The following is a 25031-nucleotide window of genomic DNA, read 5'->3' as shown; positions in this document are numbered from 1 at the left end:
GACCACAGCAATAAATCAAATATCACAATAAACTGATTCACATGATTTTTTTTTGTTTTCCTGTTCATAAGTTATATTTACACTATACTGTTAGTTATATTTACACTATACTAGTCTGTTAAGTGTGCAGAAGCAGTATGTCCAAAATAATGTACATACCTTAATTAAAAAGTAACGCTAAAAATTGCTGACCATCATCTGAGCCTTCAGCAAATTGTAATCTTTTTGCCGATAGACTTACTCAATGCAGGGTTGCCACAGCCTTCAATTTGTTTAAAAAAAAAAAAGCAAACCAACAGTATCTGTGATGTACAATAAAATGAAGTATGCCTGTACTGGGTTGTGAAGTTTTCAGAGTTTTATTCTTAATTTCCTAGCGGAAATTCTATAGAGATACAATCCATCAGTTTTAAGCATGTCTCTATCAGTTGACTTTCTCTTCTGGCTAACATATAAAGAGATATATAAAGGAAGTTATGCTGCTAAAATGTTATTTTATTTGCATAAAGAAAATAACAATATGGCTTCTTTAAGATGCTGTTTGGCCAGAAAAAACACTATTCCTACCAGGGATGGACGTGGCCAGAGTAGGTGATAGATGAGTATTCATTGATTTCTTGATTGATGAACCTGATTATGAGAAGGAAATATATTAATACTGTTTTTAACAGCTTTATGGGGGGTATAATTGACATGGTGAAAGTGTATATTTTGATAAATTGTTTTGTGCATATGCTCACAAACCCTTACCACAATCAAAATAATGAAAATGTACATCACTCTTCAAAGTTTCTTCAGCCTCTTTCTGGTTCCAGGCAACCACTGCTTTTGTTTTAGTAACATAAGGTTGAAGCAAACCTCAGAGGTCATGAGCTTCAATTGCTCAGTAGTGGGGCATGCAGGGATTTCCACTGGGTAAGAGCATGAGGGAAGTTGACGTAACTAGGGCCAGCCAGCCTGCCATCTGCATGTAATAAAGAAGATGGGTACAAAGCTGGACACTGATGACAACTTTGGCATCAAGGCAAAGATTCCATGTGTGAGGCAAATTCTGATGAGTTTCAGGTAAACTTTGGGATAGCCCGGGGTTTTGTTACAATTAAAGGAGGCCCTGTGAGGGAGTAATGCCATCCTTGAAATGCACAGTCTAAATAAAAACATACAAATAAACCTTTCCACCCAAACTCAGAACTCCCAGTCTGGTACTGGAAAAGGAATCTCCTGGAGGGTGGGGCAACTGATTTCTGCCCTTCAAGTTCATGCCCTCTTGGTTCTCTTACTGGCTGCTGCTGGATACAGGGGACATACTTTCCCATTTTAACCCTTTGGCTCAAGTTTGCTATATCAGCTCAGCTCAGACGTGTTTAGAATGTTCCGAGGCACTGCTGAAAGCTCTGGCAAAAGCAGCAGAGATAACACAGTGAAAGCAGTAGTTCTAGATAATCTGGCATTTAAAACCTATGGGCTTCCCTGGTGGCTCAGAGGTTAAAGCGTCTCTTGGGTTCGATTCCTGGGTCGGGAAGATCCCTTGGAGAAAGAAATGGCAACCCACTCCAGTACTCTTGCCTGGAGAATCCCATGGACGGAGGAGCCTGGTGGGCTACAATCCACGGGGTTGCAAAGAGTCAGACACGACTGAGCAACTTCACTTCACTTTCTATCTTTGCTTTATGAGCCTTTCTCCCATGCCTGGAAATCCCCTTTTTTGATTCCTCAAAGTTCAAGCCAAACCCAGTTCATTGCTAACTCCTTCCACCTCTCACTTTTTTGCCCCTTTCTGGAAGATTCTTAGAGCACAGCAACTGATGGTTAGCTTCATAATCTAGCCCTTGATCTTAGCAATCTAGATCTCAATGGTCTAGATCATTGCTGTCCAACAGAAATATAATGCAAGCCACAGATATGAGTCACACATTTAATTTTAAATTTCCAGCGGCCTCATTTTAAAAAGGGAAACAAGTGAAATTATTTTATAGTAATATATTTTCAACTCAATGTCTTCAAAATCTCATTTCAATAGGTAATCTATATAAAAATTACAGTGACATATTTTACATTGTTTTATACTAAATCTTTGGAATCCAGTGAGTACTTATAGCTTATCTCCATTTGTATGAACTGTATGTACATACTGAATAGTGCAAGTCTAGCTATAGCATCATGGCCTGGATCCACAATTAGCTGAATGTTCTGTGGAAAAGAGGCATAGAATATGAGTTTTCTTTTGGACACACTGAGTTTGGGGTGTGAGCTTTTGGAAATGCAATTCTAGAATAGCAAGACAGCACCTTTCAACTTCATTTGTCGGAGCAACATGTACCACCTCCATAGTAAGTTCCCAATTCCATCCTGTCTTTTGAACCCACACCTTAGAATTTTCCCCTCATCTTAACTTGCTCTAATGTATGTTCTACTCCAGTCAGTTCATCTTTACATTATTCTCCATCAAGTAAGTACTTATTATATACCCTTTTCTATTTACTTATACCCACCCACTCTAGTGTTCTTGCCTGGAGAATCCCAGGGACGGGGGAGCCTGGTGGGCTGCTGTCTATGGGGTTGCACAGAGTCGGACACGACTGAAGCGACTTAGCAGCAGCAGCATGGATAGAGGAACCTGGCAGGCTACAGCCCATGAGGTCGCAAAGAGTCAGACACAACTTAGCAACTCAACAACAATAAACTTATTTTGTCTCTCCTTCAAGTACCTTGAAAAGAGTTGAGCAGAAGAATGGGCACTATTTTACTTGAACATAAAAAACCATTCAGCCAATGAACTGTTATTCAGCATGAGCAATTATTCTAAACATAACTTGGTTAATATACTTAACTTCATGCTAATTAATAGCTATTTAGTTTTAAGAATGGGCTGCCCTGATGGCTTATTGGTAAAGAATCCATCTGCCTGTGTAGGAGATGTGTGTTCAATCCCTGGTTCAGGAAGATTCCCTGGAGAAGGAAATGGCAACCTGCTCCAGTATTCTTGCCTGGGAAATCCCATGGACAGAGGGGCCTGGCGAGTTACAGTCCAGGGTCACAAAGAGTCAGACATGACTTAGTGACTAAACAACAAGTTTTGAGAATAGCAAAACCTGTAATATCTCAAATTTTTTTTTCTAATTGTAAAAGTGATGAATGATAATGACATCATTCTGGTTAAAAATTTTTTTAAAAGGGTGATAATGAGCAATATCTCAAAGATACAAAAGAAATGGATACTTTTATCCATTGATGGTAGTAATGTAAATTTCTACAGGGATTTTGGAGGACAGTTTGGCAATATGCTTTACAATTCAAAATGTGCATACCTTTGTCTCTGCCATTCCAATTTTCGAAATTTATGTCACAGGAATAATTGGCTAAGTGCATAGATTTGTGTGTGCAATTATGTTGATCCTATTATTGTTTGTATTTTTTTAAAGGAAACAACTTCCTTTTCAACAACTATGTACTGGACATTATAGTAGGTGTGCGTGCTCAGTCACTTCAGTTGTGTCTGACTCTGCAACCCCATGGACTGTAGCCCACCAGGCTCCTCTGTCCATGGGATTCTCCAGGCAACCATACTGGAGTGGGTTGCCATTCCCTTCTCCAGGGGATTGTCTTAGAAGATAGCCTTCAGTCAGTAACACTATTCTGAAACTGAATTCTGTAGATAAAAAGAAAAGTACTCGTGTATAGTTTCACAGTCTGATGCATGTGACCGCTATTCAACTGAGTTGACATGAGTGTAAGCTACACTCGTGGGGTCTCTCATACTCATAACAAGAAATATCACTTCATCATACAAACAACTCTCAATTTGCTTTAATGGTCCTGTTGTCTTAGTTATAATCAAATTTGTCTATCAATGTAACATGACCAGTGAATCCCACACTTAGTGCTTCAGTAGTTTTAAGTAAATCTGTTTCTTTATTTCAATAAAATGTCTATGCAGAGTTAGAAGTCAGTATTACATAAATGTAACAGTCTTGTTATCCAGGCTATAAATCCTTTCCAAATTTTTAGAAGAAATTGTGTCCATGGTGACAGATCAATGTAAATACGCTTTGTTTTACAGAGCAAAGATTTGGAAAAGCTGAAAACATTGTTCATTTGATCTAAGCAGAGAAGCCCAGAAAATCTCAGAGAGGTAAAGAGATAAAAAAAGGTTTTTTTCTGATATATGATTATGCCAATGTTTTTAATAACACTTTTCTTCTATCATTTTAAGCAAATATAAGTTAACACTATAAAAGAACCAGGCAAAATTATTTTTCTTATTTTTCTACTTTCCTAATCCCTGTGTTAATTTTGGAGTTTTAGAAAACAAAACGGGATTAAATAAAGTTGGCTGTAATATTCATATTTTCTTTTGATCTAGTGAAACAATCTTTAATTTATTTCATATATTAATTAAAGAAATATTAATCATTGAGTTACTATTATGTGTTATGTTTGAGGTATGTGTTTGAGATACTTGATTTTGAATATAAATAAATTTATTTAAACATTAAAATGCTTTCACAGTCTTTTGGACTCTGTGGGAGAGGGAGAGGGTGGGATGATTTGGGAGAATGGCATTGAAACATGTATAATATCATATAAGAAATGAATTGCCAGTCCAGGTTTGATGCAGGATACAGGCTACTTGGGGCTGGTGCACTGGGATGACCCAGAGGGATGGTACGGGGAGGGAGGTGGGAGGGGGGTTCAGGATGGGGAACACGTGTATACCCATGGTGAATTCATGTTGATGTATTGCAAAACCAATACAATATGGTAAAGTAATTAGCTTCCAATTAAAATAAGTAAATTTAAGTTTAAAAAAAGCTTTCTGTAATGTTAATTTACTAATATTTGAACAAGCTTCAAAGCAGTCCATTATATAGACATGAATTTCTGTCCATAAGACTTTAGGTGGACCTTCTCTACTTCTGTTAAGAGTTTAATTTACTTTTTGTAGTATGGGTAAATTGGATTTACATTTGTTGTTTTTAAGCCTCTAAAGAACATTTTATAAACCTGCTATAAGTAAAGAGTATTGATTTTTAGGCATTTTAAGATGTAAAGCAGTGCAGAGTATCCTAAAAAAGTGCCATATTACAAATACTCATTATCTTTGGCATCAGACATTTCTGACAGTGCTTTCTGTGCTTATGCCATTGCCTTGAATCCACCTATACCATTTTAGTCTGGGAGGATTCAACACTGCTATGTATCATAGCCATGTAAGTTCCTATAACTACAAGCTGAAATTCTTGTTTGGTTACAGACAGTCCTTAACAGTGAATTTACAACTTGGAAGAAGTAGTGTAAATAAACATGATTTAAGTTAAATTTATCTTTCTCATAGAATCTAAATTTAAATACAGAATTGTGTTCCTGAAGGTGTAAAAGTAGATATTTACTCACTCTTCATGACTCATGTGAGATTTTAGTTTGGAAAACTTGGACATTCAAACTGTGTGGGTGAAAAGTAATAACTGGATACTGATGACTTGTTTTTATTTTGGGTTTCAGTTACCTGAGATTTAGACCCATTTATTTGAATTAATTATTGCTTAGTACAGAGAAGGCAATGGCACCCCACTCCAGTACTCTTGCCTGGAAAATTCCATGGACAGAGGAGCCTGGAAGGCTGCAGTCCATGGGGTCGCTGAGAGTCGGACACGACTGAGTGACTTCACTTTCACTTTCACGCATTAGAGAAGGAAATGGCAACCCACTCCAGTGTTCTTGCCTGGAGAATCCCAGGGATGGGAGAACCGAGTGGGCTGCCGTCTCTGGGGTCGCACAGTTGGACACGACTGAAGCGGCTTAGCAGCAGCAGCATTGCTTAGTATACCCCCTGTGTTTTGCTGAAGCTAAATTTTTTTTTAGCTTTTTATGTTGATAATTTTAGGCTTACAGAAGAGTTGCAGAGATGGTACAGATGGTTCCAATAATATTCTCTATGCAGTCTCCCTATATGTTAACAGCTCATATAGCCATGGAACAGGGACCAAAAGTAAAAATTAAGATTAGTTTAACAAACACTGTAAACTAAACTACAGACTATTTAGATTTCCCCAGTATTTCCACTGTGCTTTTTCTGTTTCTGGATTCAAGTCAGGAGACAGTGGTGCTTTTAGTTTTCATGTCTCCTCCTTGTTGTTCAGTTGCTAAGTCATGTCCAACTCTTAGCAACCCCACTGACTGCAGCATGCCAGGGTTTCCTGTCCTTCATCTCCCAGAATTTGCTCAGACTCATGTCCACTGAGTCCGTGATGCCATCCAAACATCTCATCCTCTGTCACCCCCTTTTCCACCTGCCTTCAATCTTTCCCAGTATCAGGGTCTTTTCCATTGAGTCAGCTCTTTGCCTCAGGTAGCCAAAGTATTGGAGCTTCAGCTTCAGCATCAGTCCTTCCAATGCAGGACTGATTTCGTTTAGAATTGACTGGTTTGATCTCCTTGCTATCCAAAGGACTGTCAAGAGTATTCTTCAGCACTGTAATTCAAAAGCATCAATTCTTCAGCACTCAGCCTTCTTTATAGTCCAACTCTCATATCTGTACATGACTACTGGGAAAGCGATAGCTTTGACTATACAGACCTTTGTTGGCAAAGTGATGTCTCTCCTTTTTAATACACAGTCCAAATTTGTCATAGCTTTCCTTCCAAGGAGTAAGCATCTTTTAATATCATGGCTGCAGTCACTGTGCGCAGTGATTTTGGAGCCCAAGAAAATAATGTATGTCATCGTTTCTACTTTTTTTCCCATCTATTTGCCATGAAGTGATGGGACTGGATACCATGATCTTAGTTTTTTGAATGTTGAATTTTAAGCCAGCTTTTTCATTCTCCTCTTTCACCTTCATCAAGAGGCGCTTTAGTTCCTCATTGCTTTCTGCCATTAGGGTGGTGGTATCTGCATATCTGAGGTTATTGATATTTCTCCTGTAAATCTTGATTCCATCTTATGAGTCATATAGCCTGGCATTTTGCATGATGTACTCTGCATATGTTAAATAAACAGGATGACAATATATAGCTTTGACGTACTCCTTTCCCAATTTTGAACCATCAAAAGAAAGAATGAACAAAATAAAAAGATAACCAGTAGAATGAGAGATAATTTTTGCAAGCCATTTATGTGATAAGAGCTTATTATCCAAAATGTGTAAGAAGCTGTTGCAATTCATAGCAAAAAAAAAGCAAATAACTAGATTAAAAAATGGGCAAAAGAACTAAATAGATATTTTTCCAAAGAAGATGTACAAGTGGCCAACAGCTATATGAAAAGATGCTTAAGGTCACTAATTGTCAGGAAAATGCAAACTAAACTACAATATCACCTCATACCTGTTAGAATGGCTGTTATCAAAAAATCAAAAGACAGCAAGTATTGGCAAAGACATGGGAAAATTGGAATCCCTGTAAATAATTGTTTTTGAGAATGAAAAATGGTGTAATCACCGTGGAAAACAGTATGGAGGTTTCTCAAAAATAGAACTACCATATGATCCAACAGTCCCACATCTGGTATTTTTCCAGAAGAATTGAAATCAGAATCTTGAAAAGATACTAGCAACTCTATGTTCACTGCAGCATTACTTATTTACAAAAGCCAAGGTGTGGAAATATCTAAATGTCCATCAACATATGAATGGATAAAGAAGTAGTATATCTTTATAATGGAATGTTATTTAGCCTTCAAAAAGAATGACAGTTCTTATACACATAAGAGTATGAACAAACCTTGAGGACATTATGCTAAGTGAAATAAACCAGTCACAGAACAACAAATACTACATGATTCCACTAATATGAGGAGTCTAACATAGTAAAACTCATAGAAGCAGGGAGTAGAGAGATTTCCCTGGCTGTCCAGTGGCTAAGACTCAGAGCTTCCAATGCAAGGGTTTGATCCCTGGTCGGGGAACCAAGATCCCTCATGCCGCATGGCACTGGCCAAAAAAAACCCCAACAAAACAACAAAACACCATAGCAAGCAAACAAAAACCAGGGAGAGGGTCCAAGGTGCCCTCCCGCCCTCCGGGAGGCTCACCCAGCTCCTGTGAGAAGGACGCTCTGTAGACTTGGAGCTGGCCGGTTCCCTCTCCTTTGCGACTGCCGCGGCAAACATAACCTCAGGAGTGTACATTGCCGATGAAGTATGCTGCGTTTTTTATGACAGGAAAGTTCGGAAGTGCTTGCTGCCAGAAGAAATCAAGAACAGAAAGAAGGCTGTCATCTTGTGTCTCAGTGCAGACAAAAAGTGCATCATTGTGGAGGAAGGCAAGGAGATCTTGGTGGGAGATGTTGGTGTCACCAAAACCGATCCTTTCAAGCATTTTGTGGGGATGCTTCCTGAAAAAGATTGTTGATATGCTCTGTATGATACAAGCTTTGAAACAAAGGAATCCAGAAAAGAGGAGTTGATGTTTTTCCTGTGGGCACCAGAACTATCTCCCCTGAAGAGTGAAATGATCTATGGGAGCTCCAAGGATGCCATCAAAAAGAAGTTCCAAGGCATAGAACACAAATGTCGAGCAAATAGGCCAGAAGACCTCAATCGAGCTTGTATTGCTGAAAAGCTAGGTGGATCCCTAATTGTAGCTTTTGAAGGATGTCCTGTGTAGACCATCATCTGGTGCCACAAATCAAAAGCTTCCATGTTTAATGTTATCCTCTTGCTATATATAAGTAAAGCAGAATATAGGGACTCGGTGAAGGGGAGCTGTCTTGTCATTTGGGGGGGTAAACTATTCTATGAACATGTGCAAATGGCCCTAAATAAATCTAAACTCCAAAATTTTATTGGTGTGAAATTAAATTCTTACTGGCCAAATGCCTGTTTGGATGCATTGGCTTGTTATAAAGATTTTTGTTAAAGCTCATGATTTTTAATAGTGCAGTTCACAAACCAGTAGAAGGCCACAAGAAGAGAATCACTGCATGTTAACCTCAGCAGTTACTTTGATTCTTTTTTGCTTAGAGAATTGGTCATAATCTGGTTGTAATTTTGGCCCAAATTTATTTATTTTGTTGAGCTAAACTGCATAATGGAAAATAATTTTCCTCACAACATATCACAGCACCAAAATGCTAACCTAGTAATTCACTGGACGTGTGCTGGAGACTGCCTTGAAATGGTGTAGGCTTAAAACCAGCGCTGATCTTGCAGAGCTTCTCCCACTCCTAGGGCCGCTCACTCCCAGGTCTGGTCAGGAGGCTGTTCTGAGAGTGACCTTGTACCCTAGCAATCAGGAGAATGTGCACCGTCTTGTAACAGTGAATCGTAAAGCAGATCCAGGCTCCACTGTAACCCACTTTGTTAATGAAAACAGTGAGGGTGGTATATTGACAGACTGCGAGTTCATGCTGTCTTTAATTAACTGTGTCTCCTTCAGAACTTTGTTGCTTCTGGTACTACAAAGTGTGGAAGAACATGAGGTTTACTCTAGGGCCTGGGAGAACTTCTTACTCTCCTAGAGTAGCTTGCAAGTGTAATTCTGGGAGCAGATATGATTGATGACTCTCACGGGAAACCACGCTGAGGACACCTGGAAGTAACTGTCCTTCACATCATAGGCATAACACTGAACCACCTAGCGATGCACAAACAGTGGAATTTAGAAGTAGCAGTACTGCCTTTATGTAATAAAGGAAGCATTTTTAACTTCGAAAAACAAAAAAACCCAGAGAGAGTAGAACAGTGCTTTCCAGGGACTGTGGTGAGGGGATAATGAAGAGTTATCACTTAGTAGCTACAGAGTAGTTACAGAGTTTGTATGTGGGATGATGGAAAAGATTTGGAAACAGTGGTGATGGTTGCCACCAACTATACAATTAAAAATGTTTAAAATAGAGGTTTAGAAGATATGGTCATGGTATGTAGAAGTTGATACTTAGGTTTTAAATACCCTATAATTTCAAAATTTTTAATCAAGTAGACTTTGCAGAAAACTTACATAGCAGGTCAGAAAATGAGGTTTTTTAGTTAAGTGATTTTATAAATAGTAAGTTGTACATCATAAATAGCAAATTGCAAACAAATATTAACACAAAACTATACTCATCTGACTTCCCTGGTGGCTCAGACGGTTAAGTGTCTGTCTACAATGCGGGAGACCCAGGTTTGATCCCTGGGTCGGGAAGATCCCCTGGAGAAGGAAATGGCAATCCACTCCAGAACTATTGCCTGGAAAATCCCGTGGACAGAGGAGCCTGGTAGGCTACAGTCCATGGGGTCGCAAAGAGTCGGACATGACTGAGTGACTTCACTATCTATCTATCACTATATTCATCTAGGAATAAAGTGGAATTTTAATTATTTAGTAATGGAAAGGGAAATTCAAGGATCATCCTTATAAATATTTTTCAACAGGTGAATGGATAAACAAACTGATATACCCATACAATAAATACAACTGAATAATAAAAAGGGCAAACTGTTGATTCATACAAGACGGGTGTGCGTATGTAGTCAATTGCTCAGTTGTGTCCGACTCTTTGGGACTCCACGGACTGTAGCCTGCCAGGCGCCTCTTGTCCATGGGATTTCCCAGGCAAGAATACTAGAGTGGGTTGCCGTTTCCTCTTCCAGGGATTGAACCAGCATCTCCTGAGTCTCCCACATTGGCAGGCAGATTCTTTACCACTAGTGCCACCTGGGAAGCCTACAAGACAGGGATGATCTTAAGTGAATTTTGCTAAGCCAGGCACAAAAAGTACTGCATTGTGTGATTCTATTTATATATCATGGACAGCAAAATTATAAAGAAAACAATTAGTGTTTGCCAGGAATTAGGAGTCAAGCAAGGGGTTACCTAAGAGTGGGCTTGCTAGGTTGTATGATAATTCTGTAGCTTTTTTGAGTAATTGCCATACTGTTTTCCATAGCAGCTGCACCATTTGCATTCCCACCATGCATTGCCCAAGTGTTTGTTTTTTCACATCCTCATCAATACTTGTTATTTTTCTACTACTACTATTATCCCAGTATGGCTTAGTCGGTAAAGAATCCATGTGCAATGCAGAAGACCCAGGTTTGATCCCTGGATGGGGAAGGTCCCCTGGAGAAGGAAATGGCAACCCACTGCAGTACTCTTGCCTGGAAAATCCCATGGACAGAGGAGCCTGGCAATTTACTGTCGTGGGGTCGCAAAGAGTCCGACTTGACTTAGCGACTAAATCACCACCACAATTATTATTACTGCCATGTTAGTGGGAGTGAACGGTATCTCATTCTGTATTTGATATGCATTTCCCAAGTGGCAAAGGATGTTAAGCATCTTTCCATGTACCTTTTTATGACTGTTCGTATACTTTCTTTGGAGAAATGTCAATTCAAGTCCGCTGCTGCTGCTGCTAAGTCGCTTCAGTCGTGTCCGACTCTGTGCGACCCCATAGATGGCAGCCCACCAGGCTCCCCCGTCCCTGGGATTCTCCAGGCAGGAACACTGGAGTGGGTTGCCATTTCCTTCTCCAATGCATGAAAGTGAAAAGGGAAAGTGAAGTCGCTCAGTCAGGTCTGACTCTTAGCGACCCCTTGGACTGCAGCCCACTACGTACTTTTAATGGGCCAATTTGTATTTTGTTACCAAATTGTGAGTTCTTTATGTATTCTGAATATTAAACCTCTGTCAAATATATGGTTTGCAAGTATTTTCTTCCATTCTGCAGGTTGTCTTTTCACTTTCTTTGATAATGTCCTTTGACGCAAAAAGTCTTAACTTTCTATAGAGTCCAGTTAATTTTTTTCTGTTGCTGCTTGTGTGTTATATCTAAGAATTTATTACCAAATCCAAGGTCATGAAGGTTTACCTCTATATTTTCTGGTTTAATATTTTTCTTATATTTACATCATTGATCCACTCTTTAAGTTAATTTTTATATATGGTATGAGGTAGGGGTTATGAACATGTCTTTGTTTTTAGACCTTTTAGAAATGCAAACATTTTAAAGATTTAGTAGCCACTTCACAGTTCTTTCTCAGTGATAGCAGGCAGATGCACTATTAATGCATATTAAAACCTAATACTTTGAAAAAGGGGAAAAAAAGGCATGCTTGAACTTTTCACCTCAGATGTCTTTAATAAAAGATTCCTGGACACCATCAGATTTTGTTTTTCTGGTGCTTGCTTTTTCTTAACTGTTTTGCTGGCCTAGCTAGGTTTTGAAATATTCCTTACCAACTTCTCCACATAGTTTGAGGCCCTAACATCATGGCACTTCATGAGTACAAGGGAAGACCATCTCCTCACTGTGTCAGTGTCTCCTTCCCTTCCATAGAAGTTTTGCTCTGTTATCATGGCAAATTCTCATGAATCTGTATATGGAAGATTTTAATGATCACTATCTACCACCTAAAAAAATGATTAGACTTTAGAGAACACATAAAGTCTATTCTTGTTTTGGTTATCAGAAACATTGAAGGGATCTGAGCTAATTGCAGAGGATCATAATCTTTTTCCTTCATCCCCTTTCTAAGCTATTTATTTATTTATTTTCTTTCTTCTTCTTCTTTTTTTTTTAAGCTTCAACTATGTCTAAAGAGGAATAGGTCATTTCACAGTTTGCCAAATGAAGTACAGCTCCAACTTTGCCAGACCGCAATCTATCAAGAGTAACTGACACATAAATATTCCATTTGGGTCTTGGCAAACCCCTTAAGAAAGGCAGCGACAGATGAATAGAGTGTAACAAAACTTTAAAGACAAAAGACGTATTACGAATTGAAAAGTGACTAAAAGAAATATGTAATAATTTGGGGTTTGTGCTTTAAACTCTGTGATGATGAATTTTCCAACCAACCTGAAGGAAATTAGAATTGAAAATAGGATGAAGATCAAAATTTATAAGCAAATACCAAACCAATTTAAAAATGACTGGACTATTGTAACAGTCTGCTTATTTGTCAAGAAAGAGGAAAAACATGCAAAATGTATTAGGTAAAGTACCCTGAATTTTGTGATAAAGGTTGAAGTTGACATTTGCAATCTGGAGTTGCCCAAAATCTTTTGAAACAAACTCTGCATCTTAATATTTCCCCATAATGTTAACCTCACCATTTCAATGTAGAATATTAACCAAAACAAAACAAAAAACCAAAAACTTAGCTTTTCCAGTCCCTCCTCACTTTCTTTTAGAGTATCAATACATGATTTCTGCTAAGTTGCTTTAGTCGTGTCCAACTCTGTGCGACCCCATAGACGGCAGCCCACCAGGCTCCCCCGTCCCTGGGAGTCTCCAGGCAAGAACACTGGAGTGGGTTGCCATTTCCTTCTCCAATGCATGAAAGTGAAAAGAGAAAGTGAAGTCGCTCAGTCATGTCTGACTCAGCAATCCCATGGACTGCAGCCTACCAGGCTCCTCTGTCCATGGGATTTTCCAGGCAAGAACACTGGAGTGGGTTGCCATTTCCTTCTCCAGTGCATGAAAGTGAAAAGTGAAAGTGAAATTGCTCAGTTGTGTCCGACTCTGTGCGACCCCAGAGATGGCAGCCCACCAGGCTCCCCTGTCCCTGGGAGTCTCCAGGCAAGAACACTGGAGTGGGTTGCCATTTCCTCCTCCAATGAATGAAAGTGAAAAGTGAAAGTGAAGTCACTCAGTCATGTCCAACTTTTAGCTACCCCATGGACTGCAGCCTACCAGGCTCCTCCATCCATGAGATTTTCCAGGCAAGAGTACTGGAGTGGGGTGCCATTGCCTTCTCCAATACATAATTTAGATTCTCACAAATATAGCTTTATGACATTTGGTTTGCAATTAATGGGCTTTCCTGGTGGCTCAGATGGTAAAGAATCCACCTGCAATGTAGGAGACCCAGGTTTGATCCCTGAATTGGGAATATCCCCTGGAGAAGAGAATGGGTACCAACTGCAGTATTCTTGCCTGGAGAAGTCCACAGACAGAGGAGCCTGGTGGACTACAGTCCTTCGGGGTCACAAAGAGTCAACACAACTGAGCGACTGATACTTTCACTTTTTTTTTTTTGGCAATTAACGTATGTGGGGGAAGGATTAGACATGGGATATCCATTTTGCTGATGCAAAGACTGGCAAAAAACATGTGATTCTTTGTTCAGGTGTGGTGGCTGGCCCCAGTTTCCTGACTATGGTAGAGATAAAATGGTTCTGGGATCTGCCCAGCATTTTCACCAAAGTTATTCTTGTAAGTTTTGCCTACAGGCTATTTCACTAACCTTTCTAAAGATTCTATAATCCAGAGATCCCCAACCTCTGGGCCACAGACCAGTACCTCCTGTTAGATCAGTGTTGGTATTAAATTACAAAAAAGTGCACAATAAATGTAATGCATTTGAATCATCCCCAAACCAGCCCCACCCCCCACCATGGCATCTACTCCGTCGAAAAATTGTCCTGCATGAAATCAGTCCCCAGTGTCAAAAAGGTTGGCGATGGCTGCTATAAGCTATCTAGTACCCATAGTAAATCCTTTCTTTCTTTAAACCAGAGTAGATTCTTTTGTCTGCAACCCAGAACCCTGCTTAATATAAGATATATTGTGTATGTGAGTCTTGGAAAGCGTTAAAAATAGTGTAGCATTAACATGAAGCCTCATTTAAAAAATCATGGATATTTAGAAATTTTAATGGTGAATTACTTTTTAAAAAGTACCAGGTCATTCAGTGAAGATTGATATTAATATGTATTCAAATTTCCCTTTCTTTTAAATGGAGAATAAAACCAAATGAATCAGTGTATCTATAAATAATTAATAATATTCATAGGCTCTCTTAGAGTTCAATATACAGTATACATGTATAGCCATATGAATATTAATGAGGACATTTTATGTAGTTTTTGAATGTGGAGGTATTAAGTCTTTCTACTCCTAATAAAGGTACTTTGATTTCTTTTTATCCACTGAGAGTAGTTGTAGCTATGTTCTAAACAAGAAAAAATTATTGAGAAAGATGACGATTGGAATCAAACTGTAATTCACAAATGTGTCAAATGCCTCAGAAGTATAAAATTAAGTGTTTAAGCATGGAAAACCTATTTAGTATTGGCATTCCTTCTCGTCACTCATGCAGGCTATTGAAGAATCATTCTGGAGTTACAATATAATACCAAAGCAGAGTACAGGCCTATGTGAATATTTTATGGTTTATTGTATGTGTGGCAGGCTTAAATTTTAATGCTGTGAAAGAAATGGGTAGCTCTGGAATCCTTGTGTCAACTAGATAGAGAGAAAACTGGTGATCCAATTAGTATAATGGGCGTCTGGCAGCCAAATGATGTACTTCAAAACCTGTCTGGGAATGACTGGCTCTCATCCACACTTTTACAATATAAAGGGAAGAAAACAGAATGTGGAATCCTCCTCCTGTTTCTGTGAGGCCTTAACTGATTGAGTCTTGAATTCCAGACCTTTTCCATTAAAATGCTTGTCCTAAATTTGTAAGTTCTCAGGTCTACCCAACTTCTCCTTCTTTTTCCATCATATCCTTACTGTTGGCCTCATTCTCATAATTTCTTGGTGGTCCTATGGACTGTTCTCCTACTGTTAGTTCATGGAAACTAACCATTATCTTGAGGATATTTCTGTGATGTGGCAGTTACTTCAGGAATTTTTGAAATTTTTTTCAAGTCTAAAGAGCTTTAGTCATGGTTTTTAAAAATTGTCATTAACATAAACAATACAAAGTCAGGAGTCTTCACATTGTAATCTTAGGATCCTCTTCTCAAAGGCAGTGAAAATGACATTGTAAAATTTCTCCTTGCCTTTTTCCCTTTTAGAACTAGAATCATAATTCTTTAAGTAGCCATCTAACTTTATTTTAAAATTCCATTCATTTGTATTATTATGTGCTGTATGTTGAGATACAGCCTGCTTGAGCCTCTTATGTTCCTCTACATCTTGCTGTATACATCCCCAGACTTTGCTGCTGCTGCTGCTGCTAAGTCGCTTTTGTCGTGTCCGACTCTGTGCGACCCCATAGATGGCAGCCCACCAGGCTCCCCGGTCCCTGGGACTCTCCAGGCAAGAATACTGGAGTGGGTTGCCATTTCCTTCTCCAATGCATGAAAGTGAAAGTGAAGTTGCCCGACTCTTAGTGACCCCGCGGACTGCAGCCTACAAGGCTCCTCCATCCATGGGATTTTCCAGGCAAGAGTACTGGAGTGGGTTGCCATTGCCTTCTCTGCCCAAGTCTTTGACTGTTTTTTTTCTTTTAAACCTGGGCCATTTCTTGGAGTGTTTATGCACTTGGTAATCCTGAGAAAGTAATGCAGTGCAGTTCACAGCACCTGGTCACCTTTCAGACAAACCAACTTGCTTACTTCCTATTCTACAGCAGTGGATTTCCTATGTATAGAATCCTCCTCTGGGACTCACTATACTGTGTGTGCAGGCTCCACTGGGCCCTCCGCATTGCCTTGAGAGATCTGAGGACTGGTGCAACAATACTGATACTCTTGTTTCTCCTGCTGCAACTGGTAAAGTCCATTGTCTCTGATTCAAGAGTCCCATGTCAGCATCCATTGAGCTGCGACAGGCTTCCTTATCAACTTGTATGGTTTTTTGTTGGAAGTCATCCTGCTTCTGCGATGTCAAATTTATTGAAGTAGGGCCCAAATCCTAATACTTTATTTACAAAATATCTTCCTTTTGAATAATTTAAGTCACTGTTATATATTCTGTGCTTTTCCCTTAAAACATTATTATGAGGAATGTTGGTATATTCCTATTATATAAGTGAGGAATTGGAGCTTAAGTGATTTTTTTCAAGGTTTTTTAATGTGTCTAGCTCATCAAGTGCTAGAATTCAGGCCTTCTCACTGATAACAGAGAGATGGTTGTGTCTTTGATATCTAATACTGCTGTCTTCTTTCCCATTCACATTCTCTGATAATTACACTTGCCTAATATGGAATAAAGAAATTATAACTGTTCTTCTAGGAAGAAAAATTCTGGATAGTATAACTGCTAACTGAAAATCAGAAACTATCCCAATAGTTCATAGAACTTCTTAATATTTCATAGAACATGTTCTGGTCTTCACAAAAAATTACTCATATCAGAAAAAAACAAATGACATTTATTCTTAGCTTCAATTATGGTATTTCTCAAAGTATGGTCCTCATCAGATAATCTGGACAGTCTTTTAAGAGTAGATTCCTGGGCTCTACCCCAGACTTACCAAATCAGAATTTCAAGGGTATCAAGGAATCTTGAATTTTTTAATCAACTGCCCCATGTCATTTTTATGTTTATTAGCACTTACCATGCATTATTACCAGGGTAGGTTCTAGAAACCAAGGATGGACTGCTCTTTTTGGCTAAAAATTTACAAATAGGGGAAAGAAACAGATTTACAAAACTTCTCTTGAATACAGTACTTTTAAAAAGTCTTGATAGAAGGAATGCAAGTCAACGTCAAATTTATGTCTCCCATAAAGCCAAAAATCTGGCTTTATGTCATGAATTCAGCAGTAGTGATTTCAAAAAAACACCTGTATTTTGTGAAATAGCAGGGCTCATCTAATAAATTATTTTGCAGGGAGACTTTCTGTTCTGTGGTTGCATGACACCCTCTTTTGCCTGTTAATAAATCCATTCAACATATATTCATTGAGTGTCGACTTTCTGACCCAAGCACCATTCTAGGCTTGGATGCTATAGCTAAGACCTTGAAGGGCCCCTGCCCTCAAGGTCTTTACGAGAAGAGGATGACAATTTTATTAAGAAAATAAAAAGTAAAATTCTTTACAGAAGAAGATGACAGGATTTTGTTAGCCAAAAATGACTTCTAACTCACAGAAAAGATGTTTTTAATATTCTTTCTCCCCAGATTTGAAGCTGAAAGTATGATTCTGAGACAAGGACACGTACCCTTGGAATGCTACTTGGTTTGTGCTGGACATTTAAAGGTCATGTCAAGTAATATAAGCATGAACAAAAATACCAACGCTGAAAATTTAAGTGCATTTGAAGAAGGAGACTTCATAGGGGTAAATACAGTCCCAATTTGTTAGTCTCTCATCATTTTTCAAAATTAAGATTTAAAAAATTGTATGTATCATTGCATTAAAATAATTAACATAATATAGTATAATATTGTCCTTGAGTATTATATATTTTGGTAATTGAAATGCTTAGTAAAAGCAGTTTTCCTTAGCACTATAGAGCCAATTTATAGCCTATTGTATAGTTTGTCAATGTAGAGGACATACAAGATTATCAAATGACTTATATGAGTGACTGACTGGTTAAATGAAGGAGTTACAAACCATGTAGCTCAGGAGCCAGGGTGGCATTAAAAAAGAGAAATTATGCTAAAACCAGTCCATTCTGAAGGAGATCAGCCCTGGGATTTCTTTGGAAGGAATAATGCTAAAGCTGAAACTCCAGTACTTTGGCCACCTCGTGCGAAGAGTTGACTCATTGGAAAAGACTCTGATGCTGGGAGGGATTGGGGGCAGGAGGAGAAGGGGACGACAGAGGATGAGATGGCTGGATGGCATCATGGACTCGGTGGACATGAGTCTGAGTGAACTCCGGGAGATGGTGATGGACAGGGAGGCCTGGCGTGCTGGGATTCATGGGGTCGCAAAGAGTCAGACGCGACTGAACTGAACTGGTGCTAAAACACTTATGGGTTCACGGGGCTCTTTCTGATTCTTTAAAGAAATGTTATCCTTTCAAAAGATTTTATGTGAAAGAGATAAAATTTAGGCTAAGAAAGCAGCTTGTATGTAATGATAAAACTTGCTTCATTTCTATATTTAGTCAAGGGCTGATTGGATTTAGAGATCCTTGAAGTCTGAAGTCCCTAGGTGGAAAGGTCTTGGGTTCAGTTCAGTCCTCAGTCGTGTCCAACTCTTTGCAACCCCATGGACCGCAGCCTAAATAAATTTCAAAGCCCCAAAATATTTACATTGAGAATGAATACTAAGGAAAATGAAGTGTCTATAATGTTAGATCTTAATGCTCTGTGCTGTTAGGTCGGTAGATTTAATTAGATAACAAACCATCACAGAAGTACGGGAGGCAAAATTCCCCCTCTGTCCTCTTGGAGTTTTTCAGCTAGGTCTGAAAATTAAACCGACATAAAACAGAATAACAAGAGAAAAGCATATACATTTCTATAAGGTTTACATAACACAAAGAAGTAACAAAACCTAAATACTTTTATACCAGGTTGAAGAAAGAGAAGCAGTTGTGGGAATGTAACTAAAATATATGGGGAGGCTGAAGGAAGATTGAAAAAGATAAGAAGATAAGAATTATTTTAGCAAGGTCTGTTTGTACAGAATTCTCTTGGCTTTGACTCCCCATGGAAGAATGTTCTTTTCTCCTGGTATAGGGAGGGCATCTTTCAGAGAGGCGTTTTTTTTTTTAAAATTAATTAATTTTAGTCTGTGCGGTGTGTGACTGCTCTGTAGTTGCAGCACGCAGGCTTCTCATTGCAGCGGCGTCTCTTGCCGTGGAGCACGTGCTCTAGAGAGCTCGGGCACAGTAGTTGTGATACACCAGCTTAGTTGCCCCAAAGCATGTGGGATCTTCTGGGATCATGGATAAAACCCTTGTGCCCTGCATCAACAGCCGGATTCTTAACCACTAGACCACCAGGGAAGTCCCTACATGGGAGTTTTTGATATTTTATATTCAGGAAGAAAAGGGGAGTTTAGAATGCCCTTCTTAAATGTTGTTTTTAAAGTCTTTAGTTCTAAATAATTCTTATGTCGAAGTGGCATATTTGGGGGTGGGATATTCTGTCACCCATCATAGACCATAAAGCTTTTTCAGGGATTAAATTAGATAATGCACATAAAACTAATAGATCAGTGCCCAGCTGAACAGCACTCAGTAAATGGTAGTTAACAACTACCATTTTGTTGTTACTAGTTATAATAAAAACAAATAATCATGTGCTATTGACAGATACATGCTCTTCAAATTAACTTTTTTAAAGTATGCTTATAATGCTATGTTATTAATGAAAGTGGTTGGTTGGTTCATTGCTGGGTTTATAATCTGAACCTAAAATGCGTATTCACAGAAACATGCTATGATGCTGCTGCAGGAGTTGTGTGTGATTCTGTTTGCTGGCAGTTGAAGTGCATTTTGTTACACAAGCCTTTGTCAAATGGAAAGCAGAGACTTTCATTATTTTTGGAAAGTGATTTACAAGTGTTTAACAGTTCTTACAGCAGGCTCAGGGGTGTATTCTCATTCCCATATTATTTTAAAATTATTTCTTGGATAAATCTCACAAGACATCTTGTTAGTTTCAGGGTGTTGATGATCCAACAGCAGCTGCTCTAAATTTTGTTGTTTTTTAAAATATAATTCAAGACAAATGGCTTTCTGAAGCTGTTTAGGCCATGTATTCCTAATCTGCCTGTAAATTTTGATGTGCTAGATACTGGTGCAATGCCTAGTTGATCCCTTGGGAAGTCTGAAGTGAAAGCGTTGATTAGGTTCTTTTGGGCTGAGAGCCCTATTCAGCTATTTAGCTGGCAGGAAAGTCTTCATTTTTTCAATAGAGAAACTAGTGGCAGGAGAGTCTTACCTCGAGCCACTTATTGCTCTTAGCATGGTCACAAGCGCTGGTTACTGGCTACTTACAACATCTGTTGCTGAGTCATTCTGGAAGCAAAGGAGAGCACTTGAATCTGTATTTGTTTCGAATGTTTTAAATGGGTATCTCTGTCAATACTTAGATCAAGCTCACGAGGTTTTCTGTGTGTTTGCTGGGATAAATCATTCTGTGATACACTCCTCGAATTCGGAGTGGACTATTCAATAATCTGACTTGAAAATGTCATAGGAAATTTTGTGGATGTTTTAGTATTGATGAATATCAATTTAATAGACACACGCCATGTACTTTGTATTGAACCTGTGCTGTGGGAAGTTGATGGACTGCAAGACTTATGGCCATAGTAAGTGCCATGTACTCAAAGGTCCTATGAAAAAAAGCATCAGAAATACAGTGATATGAAGGATGTGGTTTTCTTTTTAAATATTATATCTGATTTATTATTTATGGACTATAAATGGAAGGTAAGCTCCATTAACCCAGTGACCTTTATTTTTTCCCAAGCAGGATAATTGCATTCTAATGGAAACATAGGAACAGTAGGTATGGTAAATACAACTTCCTGTGCAAGTAGGGCAGCTCCCATTAACCTCTGAAAGTGAGTTATGAGTTTCAGCATAAATTTACAAGCAACTCAAATTCTTTACCAAACAAAACAGAAAAATGCTGCCAATGTGTTAGCATAGGGAAACTCTAATAATACTTCTGGTGTTAATCTGATATCTTCTTTAAGTGTATTCTATTCTCTTTAAAGTGATAGTCATCAGTTTGATTCAAGACTGAACTTACAGCCTTACAGTAAGTGTCACAGTGTCATATCTCAAGTTGTGATGTGCCCTTACTTGGGAGTGCCATGAACATCTTATATGAAAACCACAAAAATTTAGGGCTCCTATTCTGGCCACGCCTCACAGACTTTCTGTATTTTTTTTTTACATCTGATCATGTCTTCTGAATCTTAAGAGACTTTGAGAACTTCCTGGGATCCAGCCACAAGAAGGATGGAGTCTCAGTTCTGCGTTTGGGTCCTTGATGCTCTGGAGTCACAGAGAGATGCCAGGGGAGGCTGTCAAATGGTGCTCAAATGCTAGGTCATGCATTATTGATATTCTCTGATAGTTCTTCACCTGCCAGAGAGCAGATGAGAAAGATATGGACAATGTATGTTTTTCAGAAGGTTGAATTGATTCAAAATTTAAAAATGAGATACTCTCTATTTTAGACTTCTTTCTGTCTTTCTCTTTTGTGCTTAAGTATCATTTATTTCATGAAATAATGTTGACAATCCTAGGTAGTTGTTTTAATGTTCTTACACGACATACACAAGAAAACCAGAGGTTGCCAGCTATATATATCATATTCTTCCATCGCCAAATCTTTTTTTTTTTTAATGAACCTATCTGGGAAATCTCCAAATCTGGAAACTAATGTACTTTGCAAAACTCTTTTGCCTGTATCAGGACTCAGAGCCCACTGCTGGGATATGTCTCAAGATTCAGAAGACATTTGTGTTAAGTGTATTACTTGCAGTAGTATTTAATTCATTTAATTCTCACAATAACTCTATTTGCTGCTATCCTTATTTTCTTTCACAGATTAAGGGAAAAAAGCTAAAAGATCATTAAGAAATTGTTTCAGGGCCCGAGCTATTGAGCTGTAGGATTCACACCCAGAGTCCTTAATGACTGTGACATGTCCATTAAGTGACGCTGTGAAAGATACAAACCTCTCATGAAGTTTTAGAGACTGCCCTGCAAGCTTGGAGAGATAGTTGTGAGCCTCCTGATTTCCAAGATAATTTAAAAAGCCTTTTTGTTTGTGCCAAGATTTACTATACAGTGATCCATTCCATAATATGCCAGAATATTTGTACAAACCTAGGCTTGTGGCCTGACTCACCATCTAAATCACAGACTTGTACACTCTGTGCCAACTGTCTGGTTGAATTGTAGGCAGAAATGTTCACTTACTATTGTATATACTTCCAATTTTCCATAATTAGAGGTGGCCCTGGGAACTGAACAATAAGCAATTGGCACTCCTAGGCCACCTGACACTTGGTAGCCAAGCTCCTCTCCTGAGCAGTCAGAGAGACCTGAGCAATGGAAGCTCATCTCAGGAAGTCAGTGTGTTCCAGAAGTCAGTGACTGCCTTGTATTTGGGAAAAGAGATCCATGCAGGTGTATCTAGTCCCATGCAGGAGCTCTGTTCTCTCCAGGCAGTGGGGTTGTCTCAGTGGTGTTTGCCTTTGAGGGAAAACAAATACCGTGCTGGAGACTGGGTAGCCACAGGAAACTTGAAAGTCCTAAAATTGAATGGGTGGTTATCAGCAGTATCTGATGTGGCTGCCCAAGAAAGTGGCAGTGGACGTTACAACCTCACAATTTTACTAGTTTTATTTGTTTGCTCAGAAGTCAGTACATCAAAACCATTTCAGATTTTTGGCACTAGAGTCCTAGAAAGGCGAGTTCTATTATTGAGAAACAGAAAATTCCAGGAATGGCCGTGAGGCCTCTTCAGCGGCATGCTTCTGATTATGCAGCCAGGGCGCAGGTTGTGCGAAAGCTTATCTCCAACAACCTTAAGAAACTTAGTGATTTTTAGATTTTGAGTATCTTACCCAGTTACTCACAGCACACTTACAGTTTCCAGATTTGTCTATATTTCTAATTCACTAAAAACCAATTCATTTAATATGAGCAAATTATTCAAGGAATCTGAAATCGCTTTAGTGTAGTGAACAGAATTTTGTAATCAGAGAGAACAAAGTTCTAATCCTGGCTCTGCCATTCACTTGCTGTGTGATTTTGTGAAAATGATTTAGCCTCTCTGAGCCTCAGTGGGCTCGTTTTAAAATTGGGGATGATAAGACCTATCATTCAGAGTGGGTGCAAAGTGAATTACAGAAAGCAACTCAGGGTAGTTATTGAGCCCTTACTATATGGCAGGTGCTGTTCCAGGCTTATGAATGCAGTGGTGAACTTGAACTTCCTTTCAAGGAGTTTGTGTTCAAGAGGGAAAGCCTAGCTAACATGTGATTATAATAAAGCAAGGTGCAGGCTAATATTGTGGTGTGAAGCATGACGGGCCTCAGGTACTCAGGGAAAATAAGTAACTCAGTTTAGGTCAGTGGATCTCTGCCTTGACTGTTGCTTAGGATCCCCTGGAGAGTTAAAAAAAATACCAAATATCCTGGACACATCATTGATCAGTTAAACCAAAATCTCTAGGCTGTAGCTTGGGGACCAGTAATTTTTCAGTCCTCTGGTGATTCTTATGTGGAGCCTGGTTTGGGAAACACTGGTTTAGGCTGTGATGCTGTGAGGGTTATCAGAGGAAGCTGAATTCTTGAGGCTGAAGCTTCAGGATGGTCCCCAGTTGGCCAAATGTAGAGGAGGGAACCATGAGTGGGATGGGAGAGTTAAGCTGGTGCTGGAACACAGGGGTCTTAAATTACATTCTAAAGAAGTGCCTTGTGTAAAGCAATTAGTGTTGGCTCAGGGCAGATTGTCAGTAAATGACAGTGATGGCTATTAAGTTCTTAGAGTCATTTACATGTAGGATGGGAGGGACATTCTAACTATGTCTGCTCAAGGGTCTTAATGGAAAATTAATTTTCACATCATTTCAGTATCCCAGCCCCGTGAGTGCGAAGAAGAGGTTGTATTGTCTGGGTTACTGGTTTCATTCCATTCAAATTGTGCTTTCTGAGTCTAGTGAGTGACTAATTCCTCACTTGATATTTTAATTGTGGTGGTGGCTCAGAGGTTAAAGTGTCTGCCTCCAATGCAGGAGACCTGAGTTCGATCCCTGGGTCGGGAAGATCCCCTGGAGAAGGAAATGGTAACCCACTCCAGTATTCTTGCCTGGAGAATCCCATGGATGGGGAAGCCTGGTAGGCTACAGTCCACAGGGTCGCAGAGTCAGACACGACTGAGCGACTTCACTATACACTATACTATAAGATACACTTAACACAAAACTCACCATTTTAACTATTTTTAAGTGTACAGTTCAGTGGCATTAAGTACAGTCACATTGTTGTGTAACGATCATCATAAATCACATGCAGAACCTTTTCGTCATCCCCAAATGAAACTACGTACCCACTAAACAGGAATTCCCCATCCCTTTTTCCCCAGGCTCCTGTAACTGCTAGTCTGCTTTCTGTCTCTGTAATCTCACCATTCTAGGTACTTTATGTAAGTAGAATCATTGTTATTAGTTGTTGTTTTGTGTCTGGCTTATTTCACTTAGCACAATGTCCTCTTTAAAAAGATATTTGAATAGATCTTTTTCTTGAACCTTAAACTCTGACCTTTTAACAGCATAGGAACAACTTCAACATTAGGGAGTTCATAATATTTCAACACAGCATAATATGGCAAAACAGTGTCCGGAGTGTGTGTAAAAGTCCTGCTGGGTCTCCATGACAAAGGTGTGAGCATCCTGAATTATCAGCTATGGTTTATATCTGTCTGCTTCCTTA

General features: G+C 39.0%; 1 pseudogene; it reads left to right on the top strand.

Moving 5' to 3' along the window:
* Positions 1 to 2314: 2314 nt before the first annotated feature.
* On the top strand, positions 2315 to 8606 carry LOC128049514 (destrin-like; annotated as a pseudogene).
* The last annotated feature ends 16425 nt before the right edge of the window (positions 8607 to 25031 follow it).

The sequence above is a fragment of the Budorcas taxicolor genome, chromosome 6, assembly GCF_023091745.1.
Source record: "Budorcas taxicolor isolate Tak-1 chromosome 6, Takin1.1, whole genome shotgun sequence".
NCBI lineage: Eukaryota > Metazoa > Chordata > Mammalia > Artiodactyla > Bovidae > Budorcas > Budorcas taxicolor.
This window is presented reverse-complemented; position numbering and strand designations above follow the sequence as displayed.